The sequence below is a fragment of the Haemaphysalis longicornis genome, unplaced genomic scaffold (assembly GCF_048455015.1).
Source record: "Haemaphysalis longicornis isolate Haplotype H1 unplaced genomic scaffold, Haemaphysalis longicornis Haplotype H1 scaffold_4, whole genome shotgun sequence".
In the NCBI taxonomy this organism is placed as follows: Eukaryota; Metazoa; Arthropoda; class Arachnida; order Ixodida; family Ixodidae; genus Haemaphysalis; species Haemaphysalis longicornis.
This window is the reverse complement of record NW_027526361.1, coordinates 216,247,440-216,270,203: the sequence shown is the minus strand read 5'-3', so window position 1 is coordinate 216,270,203 and position 22,764 is coordinate 216,247,440. Positions and strand designations below refer to the sequence as shown.

The window sequence follows — 22,764 nt, the reverse complement described above, 5'->3', positions numbered from 1 at the left end:
CGTAGTGGTTATCGCACCAGACCGGTATTCTGGAGGTCGTGGGTTCGGATCCCACCTGGCGGGCATTTTTTCTTCACTTTCTTTCTTTCTTTCCAAATTCTTAATCTGTTTCAATGATCTACCACATCCTCCCCTTTGCTTTCCGAGGTTTTCTCGACTGCCAACCCTTATTTCTGTGTTATTTTCAACGAGCCCCTCATTTCCTATTCTGATTCGCTACATGCATAGCGAGGGCCTCTGTTCTGGCAGTCTTGTTGCCAAAGGGAGCTTAAGAGGGTTCAAAGCTGGTCGACCACTCTGGACATGTCGTAGACACTCGAGTCACGACCCGGGGGTTAAAAAGAAGGTCCCCTTCACCCCGATTAGTCCGAATGGCGCTGGCTACCACCCCCAAGCACAGGAAACAAACATACCTAACATAAATACCCCAGAAAGTAAATGGGAAAATCGCCCCGCCGGTAGCGTAGTGGTTATCGCACCAGACCGGTATTCTGGAGGTCGTGGGTTCGGATCCCACCTGGCGGGCATTTTTTCTTCACTTTCTTTCTTTCTTTCCAAATTCTTAATCTGTTTCAATGATCTACCACATCCTCCCCTTTGCTTTCCGAGGTTTTCTCGACTGCCAACCCTTATTTCTGTGTTATTTTCAACGAGCCCCTCATTTCCTATTCTGATTCGCTACATGCATAGCGAGGGCCTCTGTTCTGGCAGTCTTGTTGCCAAAGGGAGCTTAAGAGGGTTCAAAGCTGGTCGACCACTCTGGACATGTCGTAGACACTCGAGTCACGACCCGGGGGTTAAAAAGAAGGTCCCCTTCACCCCGATTAGTCCGAATGGCGCTGGCTACCACCCCCAAGCACAGGAAACAAACATACCTAACATAAATACCCCAGAAAGTGAATGGGAAAATCGCCCCGCCGGTAGCGTAGTGGTTATCGCACCAGACCGGTATTCTGGAGGTCGTGGGTTCGGATCCCACCTGGCGGGCATTTTTTCTTCACTTTCTTTCTTTCTTTCCAAATTCTTAATCTGTTTCAATGATCTACCACATCCTCCCCTTTGCTTTCCGAGGTTTTCTCGACTGCCAACCCTTATTTCTGTGTTATTTTCAACGAGCCCCTCATTTCCTATTCTGATTCGCTACATGCATAGCGAGGGCCTCTGTTCTGGCAGTCTTGTTGCCAAAGGGAGCTTAAGAGGGTTCAAAGCTGGTCGACCACTCTGGACATGTCGTAGACACTCGAGTCACGACCCGGGGTTTAAAAAGAAGGTCCCCTTCACCCCGATTAGTCCGAATGGCGCTGGCTACCACCCCCAAGCACAGGAAACAAACATACCTAACATAAATACCCCAGAAAGTGAATGGGAAAATCGCCCCGCCGGTAGCGTAGTGGTTATCGCACCAGACCGGTATTCTGGAGGTCGTGGGTTCGGATCCCACCTGGCGGGCATTTTTTCTTCACTTTCTTTCTTTCTTTCCAAATTCTTAATCTGTTTCAATGATCTACCACATCCTCCCCTTTGCTTTCCGAGGTTTTCTCGACTGCCAACCCTTATTTCTGTGTTATTTTCAACGAGCCCCTCATTTCCTATTCTGATTCGCTACATGCATAGCGAGGGCCTCTGTTCTGGCAGTCTTGTTGCCAAAGGGAGCTTAAGAGGGTTCAAAGCTGGTCGACCACTCTGGACATGTCGTAGACACTCGAGTCACGACCCGGGGGTTAAAAAGAAGGTCCCCTTCACCCCGATTAGTCCGAATGGCGCTGGCTACCACCCCCAAGCACAGGAAACAAACATACCTAACATAAATACCCCAGAAAGTGAATGGGAAAATCGCCCCGCCGGTAGCGTAGTGGTTATCGCACCAGACCGGTATTCTGGAGGTCGTGGGTTCGGATCCCACCTGGCGGGCATTTTTTCTTCACTTTCTTTCTTTCTTTCCAAATTCTTAATCTGTTTCAATGATCTACCACATCCTCCCCTTTGCTTTCCGAGGTTTTCTCGACTGCCAACCCTTATTTCTGTGTTATTTTCAACGAGCCCCTCATTTCCTATTCTGATTCGCTACATGCATAGCGAGGGCCTCTGTTCTGGCAGTCTTGTTGCCAAAGGGAGCTTAAGAGGGTTCAAAGCTGGTCGACCACTCTGGACATGTCGTAGACACTCGAGTCACGACCCGGGGGTTAAAAAGAAGGTCCCCTTCACCCCGATTAGTCCGAATGGCGCTGGCTACCACCCCCAAGCACAGGAAACAAACATACCTAACATAAATACCCCAGAAAGTGAATGGGAAAATCGCCCCTCCGGTAGCGTAGTGGTTATCGCACCAGACCGGTATTCTGGAGGTCGTGGGTTCGGATCCCACCTGGCGGGCATTTTTTCTTCACTTTCTTTCTTTCTTTCCAAATTCTTAATCTGTTTCAATGATCTACCACATCCTCCCCTTTGCTTTCCGAGGTTTTCTCGACTGCCAACCCTTATTTCTGTGTTATTTTCAACGAGCCCCTCATTTCCTATATATATATATATATATATATATATATATATATATATATATATACTAGTTTGTCGAAACAAAAAAAACACCAGTTAGTTTACGGTTCGGGTTCAGGCGCCTTCCTTTTGCTCCGGCTTAGTACCGGCCCGGAAGCTTGAGGCCGCCTGAGAACCGGTTCGATGCCGGGAATTATCAGTTGATGAGCAAAAAAGATTTAGTTGCTTACAACGACAATCAAATCAAAATACAATCAAAAGCTCCAACTTCTCATGTTTCCCAATAATAGTGGGGCCTTTTCCAAGCAAACATTAAATAATTTGACGAGATATCAGAAAAACACAGACAGTAGTGACTATTTACCACGTACTTGTCCACCCAGACGTAATGTTGTCCTAGCGAATATACATAAAGCCACCGCCAAGAGATAGGACGGTGTGATATATTTTCTACTCTTCCTTTTTTGTTAAAATCCGTTTGTTAAAACGTCATTACAAAAATGTGATATTGGGTTATCACAGAGCGAGAGAGAGAAGGCCAGGATCGCGCGATCTTAACGTGTTGCCTTCTTAACACCTCATTTTTTTCGGTTCGCTGTTCTTTTATTGCGCTTTAATTGTAATTCAGGTGTACATTTACAAACAAGCTGATAAAAACGCGACGTCGCGCTCGACTTTAGACGTAGGCTCCTAGCATCTGTTTCCGTTTACATAGCGTTACCGATGACGCTGGTACTTCGTGTCGCATACCTGTTGCCGCCTAAAAATAATTGTAGAAATATATATCTTCCAGTTTGCGAATAAAATGTTTCCCTTTATGGGTTCTCTCTGCTTGCTCATTCGTCTTCGGTGCGAAGTTTTCGTCGTTGAGTTCTCTGAATACGGAACATTCTAGCAAGACAATCTGAAGCACTGTCAAGAAAAGATTGCGCCTTCACCCAAGCAGCATCTCTTTAAAGCATCTGCTCATTCTAAACTGTCTTCCACGTGAATACATTGCGATTTCGTAATAACCCTGCTCCCTGTACCCTTGTTCTTTTAATCAACGCAAACGAATGGTGAGTTCTTTCCAATTGCTCCCACGCAATTGCTGGGGTTCTCGGCATGCTTGCTGGGACTTTTTTTGCCTTCTAGCGTGCACAGCAAGGTAGGATACCTACTTTAAAGCTTGGTTGAGGTGGACGCATTGACACAAGAGTAGAAAACGTGAACGGGACAAACACTTTATGTCAATGGGCTTTGTATCCGTCTGTCAATGATTTTCTCCTCACCCAATCTCGCTGAAAAGGTAGCACAACACGTTACTTGTCCTCACGGTTTCTAAAATTGCTCGCTTCAAAAGAAATATTTCGGTGCGCTTAAAAGAAGCAACAAAAAAGTTCTACACATGGTTACTTAAAAACAGCTAATAATAAAAGCGGCCACCCTCGTGTGTGACGTGTAAGCGGATGTCCGGCTTGACAGACATTGTGTTACCAAGATACTTGAATAAGGCGATCTGACTTTCAGAGTTTTGAAATTGACACAACGTTTAAAAGTTCACCCAAACAGCGTAGTTTAGGGAAAGTTAAGAATGGTGCATTCCATACTCAAGAAGGGTCTGTACAAGTTAATGGTTTGAAATGTTGGCTCGGAGCCCTCATTCAATTTTTTTTGTTTTGCCTAATCAAACGGCTTTATTATAAACATGCAAATAAGAATGTGTTTCATACCAGCGTAAATGGGTATTCGAGTTCTTTAATTGCAGGTTTTAAACCGTGTGATAATCAGGCTTGGTGTCCGTCCTGACATGTACAGGGCCTTTCAGTTTCACAAGATGTTTTAAAGCAAAGCTTTTTACCTCTACCCACCAAGCGTACTTTCGCAAACCGTTGGTGTCAACAGGAAACTCCCGCGAACAAATAAAAGAAGTTACTTGCACCACCAGGGGTCTCACCTGGAACGAATACCATAACGGAGCCAGAGCACGTTGTCTTACCCTTTGAGCTACGAGCCCACGCGCCGACGTGGAAGACGCGCAGTGCACTTATCAAGCCCATCTGCGGGTTCACCCTTGTGTTCTCGGTGAATGCAATGTTATAGCGTCACGCGACCTCTCGAGCCGCTGTGCGCTTTGCCCACGGCACGTGTAGCGGCCGTGTGCGTGCGCTAGGAGTTACAAAAATTAAAGCAAGCTCTCACCAATGTATGGCATCTCCCTTCTCCTCCGTCTCTGCCGCCGATCTCGTCGCCTCCGTCGGCGGCGGCAGAGACGGGGTAGTGAGATCGTCTAACACCGGGTTCGAGCTTCTTGCTTTACTTTTACAAAAAAAAGTTTCCACCCGTGTTTTCACCAATACAACTCAACCAAACACCATTCATGCATCAGATTGATTTAACCTTTGCAAAGAATATCTCTTTGAAGTAATAAACGGTGGGGTGAAGTGCATTTCATTTGTCTCCGGTTTCACTATTTGCAGAGCCACGTGAGTTACTTTAAGTGACGTCGCTTGGGCAGTCGTTGTGGGTGTCGTTTACAGCTTTGCTTTCTTTCAATACGCCAATAGACAGACCCCCTTGCAGGCAGAGATCATGGCCTGCAGAACCTGCAGCTACGATCACAAGCATGCAGCAGTAGGTGAATTGCAACCAGGCTTAAGTGCGTAGGAATTATTCGAGCCCACCCCAAAAACTTTAAATTCCAACAGCTGCTCTCCGGGCAGATTGTAAAGTACAGAATACAGCCATTGAGGCAGGAATACCAAAACTATAGTGAGGGGTTCCCTGCCTGAAAATCCTTCGGCAGGTAGCATAAGCAGGTTTATATGAAAGTGATGAAATAAGGGCGAGAGACGCTCACAAATGATAGTTGTTTTTCATAGAATGGGCTGCATACCTCATAAGAATTCAAAGTTCGTCAGTATGAGCGGACGAATTCAACTAGAAATCGTCACAGTCATTTAATTCTCTTTCTCACTGTAGTGTAATTTTGCGCTATTTCCATGCAGGGTCTCCGCCATTCGAGGAGGGGAAGAGAATTCCTTTGAGTGAGCACCCTGAGAGCCAATTCCGGAGTGTGCTAAACGACGTCTGAGCTACTCATTTCCACACGGGACGACTGCTTCTCGAGCGAAAAAAAACAAAGCACTTGAACGGTAAGAAATGGGCTGTCGAGCACCTGTTCCAACTGTGGTCAAGGGGAAAAGTATTCGTATTGCTGGCTTGTGGCTTGTTAAATCAACTTCCAGTTCTTGCTGATCACCTGCTCAAGGACGCGGGTCCGATCTCGGCAGTGGTGGCTGCTTTTCTGAAAGAGGCGAACACCGAAGAAGCACGTGGGCCAAGATTTGGGCGCACGCTAAAGCTCCACCCGTGGGCAAAAATTAATCCCGAGACCTCCACTACTTCGCGCCTCACACACCAGGTTTAGCGGCAGCGCGTTAAAACCCAGATTTAATGAATCAATCAATTAATCAATCAATCAATCAATTCCTTCCTTATTTGAACGCAGGGTCTATTTTTCACTGACGCACGCTTTCTTCTGTTGTTTAACTGAGGTAATTGGAGCAATCGAAATCAGACTTTTTTCAGACTAGGGGTAGGTAAATCCCGGACCAGAGCATTCTTGTCAGGTTTCGCTGCGAGCGGAACCAAGTTCGTGAAGAAAAAGCAGAGCCTCATGTCACCAATGGGGTCCACGCTAGTGTCACTAGATAAGGTATCACAATACCGACACTGAGACACGCAAGTCATCAACGGCGGCCGTTTTGTCGTTTATCAGTATGGCGAGATTGCCGCTTCTACAGCCTGGCCGCTAATTTCGACCGGGTCGTCGGCTAATAACACTGCCGAAGATGAAGCAAAACCGCATCTTCGGTCACACTTCTGCTGTCGAAATGCTAGTATAGGCGTTATTATTGAGGTGCGTTCGGAACGACGTCAGTCGCGCGCAGCCGCAGAGAAAAGGGGACAAGCCCAGTCTTGCAGAATTGACCGACTAAAACGCATAGGCAGCAAAATGGCGGCGTTGATGAGCCGGTGTAGTGTAAACATGATGCGAACTGACCAATGATTATTGCGATAGCACCCAACAATAGGTGAAAAAAGTGTCAATACTCTGTACCCTAATCTAGTGACACGAGTCCATGCAAAGCCGCTGAGTAGCTGTTATTGACACGGACAGATATACCTTAGTGGGTTCGTTGTGCCATTATTCAATGTTAACGTGAGCTTACGTTGACGCTATTAAGAAACGCCATACCTAGCGTGTGTCGAACTGAGTGTACCGTTCGTCGGCGTTCTCTAAGTCATATATGTCACAACACAATCACTAGGGTTTACCATTAGCCAGTAAAAGGCAACGAGCCAAATTCACTTCAAAGATGCGTGTTCGACTTGCATTCCGGAGCCCCTGAGTTATGGTCTTCTAAAGTCATAATTATTTCAATTTTTTTCCAACAGAATTACAGTTAGTAAAGCGAAACTATGTCTCACTGATGGCGCATGCCGCCTCGAAAACGCACGGCAAGAAAGCCAACTTTTTTGACGATGATGATTACCGTGGGTGAAGTGAAAAAAATTACACCATCTTCCCGTAGGGGAACCCTGAGCAGTATGCGAAGCAGCCATGGGGTCGACGAAGTTTCCATTAGTTTTCAGTTCGTCGCTTTCATTGACGTTCAGCTTCGCGGGCCTTCATTGTATCAGTAGCTTCTTGACGTAGTTTGAATGAGTGGAGGACATAAGGCGCATTTGTAGCAAATGCTCCCGTCCCGGTTTGTAGCGCAGTGGGAAGAGCGCCACGTACCTCGCGTTGCGGCCAGAGTCGTGGGATCGAAACCGGGCGCCGCCTAACTATTTCTTCGTTTTTTCGTTTGTCTTTTAGTTTGTGTATATGATCGCAACCGCGTTTAAAGTAGTAAAGGACGCTCGAAACACCGCCGGGGCTCAGTACGCAAAACACTGCATCGCTAAATAGTATTTGGCGATTAGGATTTCCACCTGGTCAGGTAGTGATATGGCGCCGGGTGTTTGTGGCGGCATAAATTTTCTTATATGTGTCTATAGACTCTGCCTGCTGCCCACGTTGAGCCCGTTGTCGGAAGAGTCGAGGTGCTCCCGGCATCTAAAGTATCAGGCCGCCACCTAAGCATGCTCGTTTCCAGGCACAGACGAATTGGCTGACTGACTGTAGGGTTTAACGCGCCGACGCAACGCAGGCGATGAGGCGCGCCGTAGTGGAGGGCTGCGGATTAATTTTGACCACCTGTGGATCTTTAACGTGCGGAGAAATATCATACACACGAGCGTTTTTGCGTTTCTCCTCCATCAAAAAAGCGGCCACCGCGGCCGGGAATCGAACCCGCGTCCTCGTGCTCAGCAGCGCAACGCCTTAGCCACTGAGCCACCCTGGTGGGGGAGACGATTTGGCTAGCACAAGTAAAGTTGAACACGACGTAAGTGGGAACCGACGTATCACCGAACTTTGTGTTGAGTTTCTGGTGAGATTGTACCCACACCGAAGTTTTGGAGGGCAGTTTCAGAGTCGCAGATTATTCTCTTGGCAGATGTGGAATTCAGCGCGAGTGCAATGTCCATTTTACCCCGAGTTTCCGGGTAGATTCAGCAGAATAATCCAGAGACGACAGAGCTACCCTTTCAATCTACGACTGCGGCGGCCATGGCTTCCCCGTCCAGGTAATCGGCCGCATCAGCGTAGACCACTTGTTCCCCACTGAGCAGGCGGCGTTATAAAACGTGCGCTTGTGCAAGGCAGAGTTCGACTTAATACTGGGCGCACATATTTCGAAGGAAAGAGGTGTCTGTATATCAGGGAGGTGAACGGGCAGGGGCGTACACGCACAGCCAAGCTTCAGGCACTCATGGATGACGCGCCTGTTGAGCGGGTGGAAGGTTTAAACAGCGACGCCTCACAGCCCCGTGGGATTTTGAGCGTTGTGTTCCGCGTTCGATCTCTTTGGTTTGGTGCATTAAACAGACATTTAGGTGTCTACGACGCGGGAGGACAACGTGCAGACCAATATAAACTGCAACAAAACTCTAGTCCTTCCAAGTTTCATTCACTAATTAGCTGGAATTGCGCTAAATGACAAATAACAAACAAACTTGTTTTGTTTCTTGCGCTCCTTGCACCGCGCACATCTTGTTGGTCATCCTAGTTCACAGAGCGAACGAGCACTCAATTATTTGAACACCCTTTCGTGAGAATTGTAAGTAAGAACCCGCAGCAGTGCCTTAAATTTTATACTTATTCTAGAGCATGCAATGTTCATCACTCACTTTAGTGTTCCTTCCAAGGAGTTTCTTTCTGTGCAAGCAGGAGTAAGTTTTGCAATGCAACGTGTAATTTATTTCTATCGAATGTGCCCTGTCCTCTTTTTACTTTAATTTAACAGATGTTGCAGGAAACGAAAAAATTCATTCGGTTAGGTTGGAGCTTTTAGCAAGAAGACGAAACATGAGGCAATGTTGGCGATGCTTGCCTATGAATACTTGGCGAAGTGGTGTGGTTACTTAAAATTTAAAATGCTTTTTGCAGTATACTGGGCTCTTCAGCACGCCCCACAGCAGCCCTTATTTCAACAAGGTGTTCGTGTTCACGGAACTACAGCTTTTGTCACCCATGGCCCAAAATGCACCTCATTGCCCGCCGGAACAACAACGCATGGTAGACTGTCTTGCGGGATGCGACAGTTTTCGCATACCTCCAATGCATCGTGATGTACAGCGCTGGGCGAAGAATACAGCACCACGACAAGTTACAAGGCTAATTCAGGCTTGGAGCGAACAAACTCTTTCTGGACCGGGAACTGCTCATGCCTGCAGAACGAACCACTGCACTGTGGGAGTGGTATACATGTTTCCCATAAGTTCTGGGAAGTATTACGTCGGACAAACTGGAAAGTGCGTATACGAGCGCCTCAACGAGCACAAGCGTAACGTATATAACGTAAAAAGAAAAAACCGTGGGAACTTAGCCGCTCACTGCTCAGAGGGGTACACACCAAATTTTGAGGATTGTATTATAGTATGCCAGACTGAAAACGAAACCGAAAGGAAATGCGTTGAGTCTTGGTTAACGGAACACCTCGACAAGGCACATGTGAACAAGCTGTCAATTAAGCTGACATGGAAAGACATGGAATGTTTGAACGCGGCTTGGGAACAATACATTTGGTTCGGTCGTTATTTTAAATTGCGATTTCAAATGCAAAACATGGCGCGTGATGTGAACGGGCCAACAGTCGCTGCTTGTCCATCCACCGATGTTGTAACCTTTCCCACACAAGAAGACACTGCACAAACACACACTTTAGATGTCTCTGAACTTGCTCAACTTCGCAACGACAACGAAAGCCTGCAATCTGAACTTAGAATGCAGCAAACCCAAATCCTCGCTCTCCTGACAGAGATAAAACGACTGACAATCCAAACAGACGATCTCCATAAAAAGGTAGAAGAACTGACAAGCCACCCCTCTAACCCTCCTACCCGCACTGAACCTCCCTCAACTGGCTCCTGCAACATCCCCTCCTACTTCACAAAATAACCCCATGACTACCCCCGCTAAGAGTTCAAAATGACTCAACCGAATCCACCACTCTCAGTTTCCGCACAAATAACCACTCTCAGTTTCCACACAAAACACACACAAAATGAACACATGAACATTAACCTGTTTGAGGGAATAATTTTTGATAGACTGGCGATATTTTTAAACACGCAAGACGTTATAGCGCAGAGCCAGCATAGGTTTTCAAAAACAAATCTACGTAAACAGATGTTTGTAAACATAAAACAGAAAATACTCAAGAACACAGAATAGCAAAAATATAATATTGAGTTATTTTTCGACTTCACAAAATTTCGCTAATAAAGGGAAGCTAGAAAATTAAGCTATATATCGCAAATAGTCTTCTGCGAAGTTACTTATTTAATAGAAAACACTATGTGCAGTTTGGGAAAGTTTCGTCCTTAGTACTGAGTATTCAACGAGGTGTACAAGAATCGAAATAAGGCCCTTGTTGCTCCTAATTAATTTCAATGATAATATAGGTATACCGAGATGTCTGAACTTGTTAGGCGCGCTGATGATACAACGTTTTTTTTTATATACCTTAACTGGAATCGGAGGTTATTTAATACTTACAGTGTTTGTCCATAAGGATATCGCCGAACAGCGAGACACTTAACTTAAAAAAGACCATCTACACAATATTTAGGCCATGTGACAAGTACAAAAGATACTTCTCATTGATTTTAATTGTGCGACAAGAGAATAAATGAAGGAACAAATTTCATGGGCGTCTTCTTAGAAAAATGTCATGTGGACTGAACACTCCATTCCGCAATAAAGGGAATTGTCTAAATGTGCCGGTGTAATATTTATAATTGCACACTTGATACCGTTTTGGGTGAAGCAACAGTTATATAACACACTTTTCTATTCAAAACTGGGCTATGGCGCACTCGTGTGGAGCAGAACGAAAGCACACTACGCCAAACTAACTCTTCTACAAAAACGAATGCTTCTCCTCTGTTGCAGTTACTACGGTCACCATGCAGATCTGCGAACGGCTCCGTTGTTTGAGAGCTCACGTATGCTTCAAGCTGATAGGATATATTGTTTTAAGCTTTTGTGCTTCCACATCAGCATCAGCATCCTGTCTACGCCCACTGCAGGGCGAAGGCCTCTCCCACAGCTCTCCAATTGTCCTGGTCCTGTACTAACTGGGACTAATTTATCCCCTCAAACTTCATCTCATCTGCCCAACTAGCTTTCTGCCGCCCCTGTCATGCTTGCCTTTTCTAGGAATCCACTGTTACCCTTAATGGCCACCGGTTATCTGGCCTTCGCATTACATGCCCCGCCTACGCCCATATTACCGGTACTCACCTGCACCTCACTGGCACCCACCTACGGGGAATAAACTTGGAGGGTCACAAAACAGTTCAACTTAAATTGAGAACAACTCAATGAGCCATCGAACAGAAGATGATAAGTACAACGTTAAGGGACGAAAAGAGCGCGGAGTTGGTCAGGGAACAAACGCATGTTGTGCACCATACATGAAGAAAAAATATAAAATACAATAACCACCGATATATCTTACTATGCTTTTACACATAAGAACCGGCACCTACCAAAAACAAGAACAAATAACAAAAAACTTCCTTTTTGTCGGCGGAAATATTAAACAAAAATGAGAAGTAAGCTTACGTTTCTCAAAAAAAAAAATTCAAAAAGGACGTTACACAAATTTGCGCACTGACAATGCAAGGTTTTTCGAATGGCTTATACTTTTTCTGTGTTTGTTTTTTTATTTTTTCCTCAGACTGATGAAGGGTTTTCCTCTGCTTTTTTATTACCGCGCAAGTAGGAGATATTCCGCCCCTTGTTATTATTTCCGATTGGTGATTTTCGAGATGCATACAATTTTTCATACCTCCGTTTTTTGTCTTGCACTTAGTACTTGAACGCGTCTTCTCTCAAACTATCTGTGTATGAGTGGGTCTGTTTCTATTTATATGTATATGTAGGCAGATATCCCTTTTTACTCATCTTTTTATTCATGATTCAGAGTTATTTCTAAACTTTTGTGTTGTAATCCTTTGCATTTTTGTTGCTCATTTCTCATGTTCTCTTTCGGACTTCTTGATTATTCTTGCTTATTTATCCTCTGCGTTAATGATTTCTCTGTTTGTTGTATACACAGACCGTTGTAGTGTTATATAAATTCTGCATTTTTTTTGGCGTTGCAACGCTGCTGACACAGTCTGTAGGGGGTTGAGGACCCTTTGTCAGGCGGCCGCCTGTGCCTAAGTCCTAGTCTCCTATCGCTTAGACGAATAACAACGTTTTTTTTTCGAATGAAATCACCAGCACGAAAACAAATTTCGTTTCTCCCAAATGAAGCCTTTGCTGCCCTCCAAATCCTACTCGTCCATGTAGAAGAATGTCGTAACCGCCTCGAATTTAATAACACGAGAAGCCTAGACAGCATTATGTGTAACATAGCCTTCAAACCATATGTTCATCTTCCTGGGACGATGTCGATTCTTCTGCTTTTTTCTATTATCAGCGCATGAGCCCACACAATCAAATCATCCTCGTAGACGTCAATTCCCAATACATGGCCTCGGTATACAGAAAAGAAACCAAGACAGTCAAAACCCTAAACAATTCGAGAGAGAGAGAGAAAAGACTTTATTCAAAGCATCCTGCATGGGAGGGAGCAAATCCGGCCACGCAGGGCGCGGTGCTCCCCCGTCTTACACTACGTCTACAGTCCCATAGGCGTGTGTCGGGCCTAGGTCCCGAGGCTACCGTGGCCCGGCCCCGCTCGGACTACTCGGGCTCCCTCTATTAAAACTCAACTGCGTTGATGCAACATTACAGATCTCCCAACAAGAAATGGCAGCAGCATTTGCCGAGATACTACTCCTCACTTCACCTCCACATATAACATATCAAAAGAGCCTTCTCGACGCAACTAGACTAGACACTTGGCAGTGGCCACCATATTATACAACTGCAAATTACACGCCGAAGACATGATAATCAACGCATCAGCACAGCCAGGCTATCTAACTGGGAAGACTATCGCAGATACATTCCCGTGGACTCCATCACTAAACTACATGACTTGGCCCAACGGTTGTTGATGCAGCTAGAAAGCATACCAAGTAAATTGCACTAACCCGAGAATACCACGACCACCGACGCACACCTCGCCCATATTCGGTATGCACGGAAAGGCCTGTTTCGAAGGTTGAAAAGGAACAAAACAAGCAAAAACTTACCGTCTGGAGAGGGAGATGACTACGCTAAGCTCTTCGCCCAGAAAATCTGGATTCAGTTCTGAAACAAACTACAAAGAATGACCGGTATCCAACAAATTTGGTGCTTAGATTCATCTAGGGAGCAAAGAATCAATACCCAGCAAGCAACACCATCTGAATAATTTTATACATAATTACCAGGGTACAGAACCGGATTTATTGCAAGAGTTTCAGCAACCGCTTGAAGCACCCACATACGCTACTCATCGGCCACTTTCATTACACACAGGCAAACGCTATCCAGGCATGTGCACCCCTGGTACCATGTCGGAAATACAAGAAGCCGCTGACTAACCCGCCGCACAGACCAAGAAAGGACCGGGTACCAAAAAAACCTTTTCCGCATTCCTGAATACGTTGCCGCTCAAAAATATCTGCAAATCTTCAACTCCAACTGGAAGACAGGTACACTCCCTCTCCGATGGAAGTACTCTATAAACGCCCTCATCGCCAAACCCAGCAAACCCTTCACTAGCAAGAACCTCCCTCACGTCTCGCTCACTTCATGTGTCGGTGAACCGGTGTACACTGACTGTCGTGGTGTTCAGCACGTGCTGTACAACAGCCTCTAAGCGGACATTCAAGAAAACGGGTACTTTCTTCCTACGGATACTTTCTAGTTTGTACGGGTACTTTCTAACGGCTACGTTCTAACGAGAAAACGAGTAAACAAGTGGATATAACAACCTGGTTGGCCTCAATCGAACTGAAATGTACTAGAGCAGCATAACGGTCTAAAACTCCATATTCTACTTCACAATCATTTTCACCTGGTATATTGCTCTGAACAAACACAAGGTCAAGAATCGACTTCCTCTAGCCCCGTACCCGGGTATAGCATTTATAAGTTGGGTTAAATCAAAACTAAATGCAATATCATTGAGGTGTTCATTATTATTAGAGCTATTGCTACCGGTGGTGAAAGAAGACCAGTTGATTGTGGATAATTTGAAATCACCAAATAAATTAAGCTTTGTAGTTCGGGATGTTATTAAAGTAAAATGGTGCTTCAGGCTTTCTAACACCGTAAGATCAGCCCCGGTGGCCTGTAAACAACTACAATTACTAGGCAGACGCTATCTCAAAACAACTTACAGAATAACGCCTCAACACCTGCAGCATCCAGCATTTCCATTACCTTCAAGTGTCTCTTGAAGAGCGGGACGATGCCCCCACTCCTCGAATCACGGTCTCGTCTGTACGCACAGTACGCTGGCGGCGCAAATTTATTATCCAGAACACTATCATGGAGCCACGTTTCTCTGAGTTCTACAAGGTAGGGGTCATGAATTGCTATGAAGTGTTCAATATTCAGGCTTTTTTTATGACACTCCGGCAATTAACATATATCATCTTCAGGGAATCACTGCACCCTTGAGGTAATGTCTGCGCATGCTTCGCAACAAGAACTCTATCGTTCGTTTGATCATTCCAACCATAAAGCTTTCCCTCCCTTCCATAAATCTTACGAAACACTAGTTTGACGCTGTTTTGTTCCCTGTGGCTGGCTATGCTGTGCCATAACTCATTTCTTGTTTGCCGGACCTTCAAAGAGTAGTCTTCAGTAACACATAAAGTGGAACCAGGGGCCGGGAACTTCGGCAAGTTTTGGTATTGGGAATAAATAAAATGCCGCCATGACACTGGTAGCCAAGTGAAAATTCAGCAACCTTTGCACATGTGTCTATTTTTCCAACATACGCAGCAACAAAGTGAAGTGATGCTATTATGTGTACAAATAAAATGTTTTCATGGCTATTCCTTTTTTCTAGACACCCTATTTATTGTTTAGTCGCTTCATTCGTTGCGCCGACGGGCGGCGCAACGAATGAACCGCTCTTATCGCTCTTATCTCTTCTGCTCCCTCCCTGTCCGTCTCCTCCTGCCGCTTTCACTGTGTGCACGTGCAGAAGTTTGGTAGTATGCATTGAAGGTAAAACTTTTGGTGTCGATGAGTGCGAACAGGCTCAAAATGTCTGAAAAACTGAGAAAATGACACAACTCATGCTTCTCTGCTGTGCGCTGCGACAGCTCGGAAAGGAATAGCAGAGCGAAATTCTTTCGCTGCCCAGCAGACGGCAGGTCAGCACACTTTTTTTTAGTCAAAGTTATAAAGAATCAAGTGCTATTCTTGTCAAAAAATCTGCAGGGCGAACCGAAAAACCTTCTGCTGTTGCTTTACAGTGAATTTGTCTTTGTTTGGTGCAACGCATTTGTTAGTACAGTTGTAAGCATGTGAAGCTACTTGACCGTTTCTCATTGGCCGATTGATGCCAGGGGACACGCAGACGGAAATTTTGCTTCAGTATCCGTCAGGTGACCGGTTACTCTTCATCTTCTTTCTACCAAGAAACGCGTGGAAATTATATTCGCCGAATGGCCTTAAATGCTTATTTATTGAACTGGTTCGGCTTTAGAGAGTTCCGAAGATCAGTTTCTTATAGTGGCATTACCACCTTTGAATGTTTATAATTACGAAAGAAGCCCCCAAGAAAATTTACACGGCAGCTGACCGCTTGCATTCTGTGTTACGAGAAGTTGGAGTTACTTGCGCGACCGCTGAGCTGCACTTTGCTTTTCAACCTGTGCTAGGACACATTTTTTTTTCCGTGTTTGCAGTCTAAATATTTGTTTCGCATTTACATGTTGTTTATTGATATCCATGGCAGTATTTCTTACATTTTCTAGGTGTGTCGTACGGCTGAATTAGGCAGAAAATTCGGCGGCTATAAAATGGTTTTTGGGCTAGCAAGTTTACGAGAACAAGAATATGGAGTGGTTGTTAAGTGTGGCGAAACACGCTAGTCATCTCATTTCATAGTCATTTTATTATTTATGAAAGGGTGTTTTTATGAAACATCGTTTCTGTAGAATTGTATTGTGAACAGAAAATGAACGTGGTCACCTCTGCCGCAATTTTCTGTATATGAGGAATTCTATGAAGGTGTCCCTTATGTTTATGTAACCGGCACAGAATACGGAGATTTGTATTTAGTATACAAGATACACAGCCGTCTCCTATTGTGGAATGTATTGAGCTTCGCTTGCGATACGTTGCTAATAAAATAAGTGAATAAACCACATTTCCCGCCTACTACTTTTTCTTCCCAAAACAAAATTGTCACGCTGCGTGCTGGCTCGCGCGTATTTAACTAAGAAAGATTTCAAAAAAATGTTCCATGCGCGTGCTGAGAGTCCAAACAAACTAGCAACTGAAAGCTGTCGAAAACAAGTTGTGCAGCAGCAACACAATCTGAAAAGAAAAAATGCAAGCGGCGTTTGTTCACGCTTGCGGCACACGAAGACAGTCGCGCTCGTTCAGCCCATACCCGACAACAAGTGGCACGGCGTTTCCTTCTCGCGCATCAACGAAAGTTTTGTCATAGCTGCATCAGTAATTTTTTGTCGTTTTTGGTTTTGACAGTTTGGCCTACCAAGCACCAGGGGGGAAATCGGCGCCATTGACGCAATTATCGCTTACCTGGTGGTATATCAGCGGACCTAGCCGTGTTAGACCCTCTAAGTTTGGTCAGTTTTTCAGTATCAGTAGCTTCCCTCGGAAGTCAATGGATTTAATAATTGCGGGCCTGATTTTGTTAGGGCGTTTACTGCGTAACCTGTGGCACCATTCTATTCCAGTTACGCCCATACCTAGTTTGCTGTTGAAAAAATGTTCGGCTATACTTTCGTTTAGTGTAATCAGTGTTCCGTCTGAAGGTTCATCAACGTCATGTATGATAATGTTGCGGCGGCTACGATTTTCTAGGTCTTCTACCTTGTCCGCTTAAAATGTCATGCCTTTTTTTATTGCGTTCATTTGATTTTCGATGGCGCAAACCTTATCATGAGACGAGTTAAGGCGCTCAAAAAAGAATACAATTCTTGCCTTCTTGCATTTCAGCATTTCTTGTTGGCGAGGCAAAACCGTAAGGATAAGATCATGGTCGCCAGTTCGGCTAGTCATACTGCTCCATCGGCCTGCAAATATGTGGAAACAGTTATATGGGGCCCTGTATTTTCTTCCATGTCGCCACACAGATCCAGTGAATCAACAAAAACAGACAAAACCGCGTCGCAAGCACACTTCAAGCTCTGGGGGCAAGGCAGCCGCGAAAGGTTGACATTATTGCTACGGCAGCCTTTACCGCCAGGCAAGGAACTAACCTGCGCAAGAAATACGGCAGGCTTGGTCAACTTGGTCGCAGACGCACTGCCGTCTCGCCCGCTCAAGGTCCAAGTCAAATTCGGTTCATGTATAGGCTCTTTGGTTGGCGACGTCATCCCGTAGGTCAGGCGTACGTCAGGTGAGTGGCGGTCAGCATGGTGCGGGGCTCGATGAGCTTGCAGACGCCCAGTTCAAACGATGTTTTGATGTTTTCTGCAGTTTTGAAATTCAAATTGAAATTTGTTTATTGTGAACAATCCACAGGTACAAAATACAAACTACAACGTCTGGGTCTCTAGCCTTCGGCTAGTTCTGGACCCATTCAAGACGTAGAGACTGACGTAGGGGACTATCGGCAGGCATACAATTCAATGCAAAAAAGGTATAATGGTAAAGGCAGCTTCTGAAGAGCACAGCACAAGTTGATGTAGTATTTTATGTGCTGTCGCAAAAACCAAGCATCCATAAATTTTTAAATAAAGAAACAATGGAAATTTCACTTATGTACTGATTTTATGCCGTATTTTTGCCTAATCTCTTGTTCTTGCTCAACAATGTTGACAAGCCTTTAGATTGATCCATATCGAGCAGCTTCTGTTTACGTTGGCCGGGTGGCTCAATGGAGTTACAGACAGACAGACAGATAGACAGACAGACAGACAGACAAATTCCTGTGTCTAAGTAGCTCAAGAAAGACTACCATCTTTCAAATTATGAAACTAACGATCTCAACTCTTTCAAATGATGAAACTAACCATCTCAGCAGAAAGTAACGCCGATAGGAAACCAAGTACTCCTTTTTTCATACTAAAGGGGCCCGTTCATAAAAAGAAGGACGATAATCATAGCAAGAACGTCTAGCGTTTTGTCCTTGATCTGTTCATTAAAAAAGGCGAAAACAAGCTGAAAAAGAAGCTGACAGCTTTGTTGAAAGAAAGCAGGCGGCTTAATTTGGGCAGTGATTTTTTTTATTTGTGTTGGTTTTTCTACAAACTCTGAACTACTAACCAATATTTCACTTTACCCGACGTGTGGGTAGTCACAAACCTAAGCAAACTGTTGTACAAGCATTCTTCGCAAAAGGGGGCTGGTTTAGTGGCAAGCCTCAAGCTTGATATGACCTACGCCATGCTGAATCAACGTGTTCGTGCCGACAGACACACGGGGATTCTGAATAGTGCAAATATCAATACCGAAAGGACCGTCTGTAGGCCGGAAGCTAAGTGTTCTGGCAGGGGTTTGCGGAATAAAATAGGCTTGAAGGCAGAAAACGTGCTGATATTTCAACTCAGTGAACAATAGAAGTTGGAAGATTTCTTGAAGATGCAAGAAGTGGCCACTATTTTCTCAGTACCAAACAAGTTTGAGGGACCCCTGCACAAAATGAAGAAGGCAGCAAGCTGAACAAACGTTGTCAAGGTGAACATCCCAGCCCCTTCCTGGGTTCCGGGCATGGGCCCCGTCCGATAATTGAGTCCAACACCATGAAAAGAGGAATAATTGGTGTATTTTACATTACACTGAATTTGAACTGTTGGCAACTACAATGGCGCCCGCTGATTCTTGTTGTCTTCTTCTTTCAAGCACACCACACTTCTCCGGGTGACTGTTCGTCATCTTCCTCGAGATGCTTTTTTCGATGCAACAAATGTAACAGGCCCTGTACAACGTCCCTCCGAAGCATGGGTGGACTTTATTAGACCAGCACGACGTTGTGTCTACATGGCCGTTTATGGCAGTATGCTTTGAATTGACGAAAAAGCCGTGCCATCTCCACTAACGTCAAAACTGGGGAGGGGCAAAGTATGTGGGGTGAAAGTGCATTTAAAGATTGTAAGTCTCTTTCTTGCCACACCGCACGTGTTGATATACGCGGCATTCCAATTCGAATACGGAGGAGAAGTGAAATTCAAAACAGTGAACTACAAATTTTAAAGTTATAGCGAGTGCGGAGCGAAATAAAAGCAAGCGATCAAGCGCGAACGAAAACCGATTGTCACGGTGTGTTTTTTTTTGTAGGCGTTTTCGCCCCATGGTGACGAAACGTTCTAGCGCGAGGCGTTGGAAAACGACTCTCCCGTTGTTTTAGTACCGGGACCACAAGAAATACGACAACATGAGAAGACGACGACGACGTCAGACGCCGACAGCCGGAGCCCCTAAGGTTCTTCACCCCAAAAATTATCCTACCAACTTGCTCCCTCATAGAAAGCCTGAAACCTTGACCCTGAAATCCTACGCTGATAAGATTCCAGCGCTAAGCGGGTGCTAGACAAAACGGTATCGTGAATTTTTTCCTAGAGTTTAAACGTCACTATTACGTGGCACTTTGCATTTTTATATAAAGCGCATACTACGTGGGTTATTTCTTGAATTGAAGGCCCTGGATACTCTTGTAGCATCATCTAGATATGCTATGGGCGGGCCAGGGCAGTGTGGTGCGTCTTGGAAATGGCTGACACAATTAGAACGTTAGCACTGCAATGAACATTTGCCTTTCTACAGCATAAGTAGCATGCTTAGTGTTCCCTAGACAGTTGAGACTCAGCGTTTGACTTGCACGTATGTATTGTTTTCGGTAATCGTCGACTTTTCCGATTGTTATCTCAACTTTAGCCCGATAGTAAACGGATATACTGGACTAGAAGAGGTACACAGCACCAGAAAACACAAGATCAGGTCTTAAGGCTGCCATGGCCATATACGTGGTATAGTTAGAGGACCGTAAAGTATAGGGTGGTGCCTGCCATACCTTAAAATTGACACCAGACTGCCGTGCCGGGCGACTACAAAGCTCCAGGTATGGAGGGAGGTGTACCCAGGTCGGACTGTTCTTGATCTCACCCGGGAGGAGGCACAGATCTTCAAGCTGAGGGTGGACAGCACAAAAACGATTCTGGCAAGACAACCAAGCAGAACCAGGCAACGCAGGCCTGCGTGAAGTGTTTTAAGTTTTGCATGCGAAAGTAAGGTTGCTCAAAGAAGAATAGGCCGCGTCAGTTCCAGCTCACGCAATATCAGAAATTGATAATCGGCTGGAGGTTCTCGCTACAAAATAAGTTATGATGGAGAATAAGGTAGTGCCAGGTGAGGTAGAGTCGCATTGTACCAATCCCAAATAGAAGTTTAAAAAACCTCAATTTGAAGGATGATTGCTCCTTGAATGACCAGGCCAGACAGAAGACATTCCCGGTTAGTCCAATAAAACAAAACAGGCAGAACCAGACAAACGCACGTGAAGTCCAGTAGTTGTGAGTGAAACATGGCTTAGGTAGGTATGTTTAGAATATTCAACGCAATGCGACGTCCTAATGGACGCGATTTCAGAAATAGAAACCCGTATGCAGGGAATAGGCTACGACCAACCTCGTGCTCTAGACAAAAGTAAGCCGAAGTAAGGCTGTGTGTGATATTTGTCTGCACGAGGTTCTAAATTAAGTAGTGAGGACAAACCGGCGGTGCAGTTTATCCAAGGACAAGCACAACCACACAACTCAAGCTCAGGTGAGGTGGTTCACAACCTTATATAGCTGAGCCCGGTATGGTCATGTAGAGTGACGCAGGACCAGGTAACTTGAGGCACCTGCAGAAAGGCACGCCAGCCTGCACAATCTGTCTACGAGAAATCTCGACTGGACGAAGGAAACGCAAAGCGAGGTATGGTGACTTCGTGTGGGGTAAGGTCGGGCAGCACCTAGTCCTTACCTGTAGGTCGTCCAGGGCTTGAGTGGCGATGTCTGGCAAGACGAGCATGGTCTTTTCAAGAAGCTACAGCCATACTAGATAATGCTTGGTCTCGCGAGGTGGACCTTGGCTTTGTGTGTCCATGCCGTAAACGTCCTTAGTGGGCCAGGCAGAGCCCGTAACAACTGCAGGCAACAAAAATACACGCCATGCTGCATTAGCCGACTACAATGGACTTCGTGCTCTGTACGAAGGTAAGCGCTCGGTAGGGCTGTGCCGTACCCTTTGCCTACAGCAGGTCTACGTACCGAATTATAAGATCACAATGGACAAGGGCAGTACATGCATGAAGGGGTAGCTACAACCAATGCTTATTAATACTTGGAAGTGGTAAGCTCGGCATAGTAAAAACAGGTTTGAGCAAGGAAGGCCCGGCTTGGCGAAGACCCACTGCCGGCATAAGCCCAAATTCGCACTCGACTGAAGTACGCCAGAACGTAGCACTTGGGCTTCAGAAAGCGCCAAGACCGGAATAGGTATAATCACGTTGTGTGGCTGTCGAATGGTAGGAATTGCCATGCGAAATGAGAAGGAATGCGCTACTTCCTGTAGTGCATGCAAAATAAGGAAAGGCAGGTCCAGGTCACATGGTTTAAAGCCGTGCATCGTGAAGCCTGTCTTTAAATGATGACGGGGAACATAGCAGGGTCGTGCCCCACTAAAGGGATTCCAAGAAATTGCCACCATACTTAAGGAATGAGTTTTAAGGGCACAGGGTAAGCCCTATACTTTCAATACATTTTTGGCCATTTTCAGGTACATTTTTCTCGGCTTCTAATAACGATATTTAAAAACCGTATATATCATTTTCTTTTCAATTTTGTGCTCTTTTAACTGAACCATAAATATGAACATCCTTAAAAAATCAGTTTTTATAATCTTTGTTCGTTAGTACCTAACTTTTGGCATTATTTTAGTATTAAAAGTTGTGTAACAAAAAAAACTGGTGCGTGCATATTTTCAATTCTAGTTCAGCAGGTGTGACAAGTTACGTAGATTACAGGGGGAAAATCAGCTTGTTGTCCAGGAAGATATAGGAAATAATGGTACCTATGTAATAAAAACATTGTTTTGACATAATTGAGTTTAAAGTTGAAAAAGAGGTGAAAAACAATACTTTTTTGCTAAAAACACTACTGGGGCCATTTATTTAAAAAGCACCAGCTCCGTAATCACCATCGAAGTCATTTTTTGCTTTTCAGCCGCTTTTCTGTCCTTCTTTGACTATTTTTGTGCAACATCGTACATATCAATCAATCAATCAATCAATTCAATCAATTTTTATTTGACAACTGCAAGTTCATACAGGTGCCAGGGGGCAGACAAAAAGCCTGCGATACGCGGCTTGACAAAGGTCTGCGCCCCCGTAATAGTAATACATTGCTGCATCATGTAGCAAGATAAAAAGAGAGAGATGGAAAACAAAGAGTGGTGGAAAAGAGAGAGAGGAAACAGAGATAAAAGAGAACATAGAAAAAAAAACAAATAAAACTAAAGCAAACGGCAACAAGAATAGTGTC

The 22,764-nt window shown here is 45.0% G+C and overlaps 1 long non-coding RNA gene across 1 annotated transcript in view; it reads left to right on the top strand.

Annotated features, from left to right (window-relative positions):
* Positions 1-16,418, top strand: part of LOC144179629 (uncharacterized) — a 35,237-nt gene extending 18,819 nt beyond the window's left edge. The window contains exons 2-3 of the long non-coding RNA XR_013324314.1: positions 5,481-5,627; positions 9,032-16,418. This is a non-coding gene — a long non-coding RNA (uncharacterized LOC144179629). The remainder of the gene's footprint in view (positions 1-5,480; positions 5,628-9,031) is intronic.
* Positions 16,419-22,764: the final 6,346 nt, after the last annotated feature.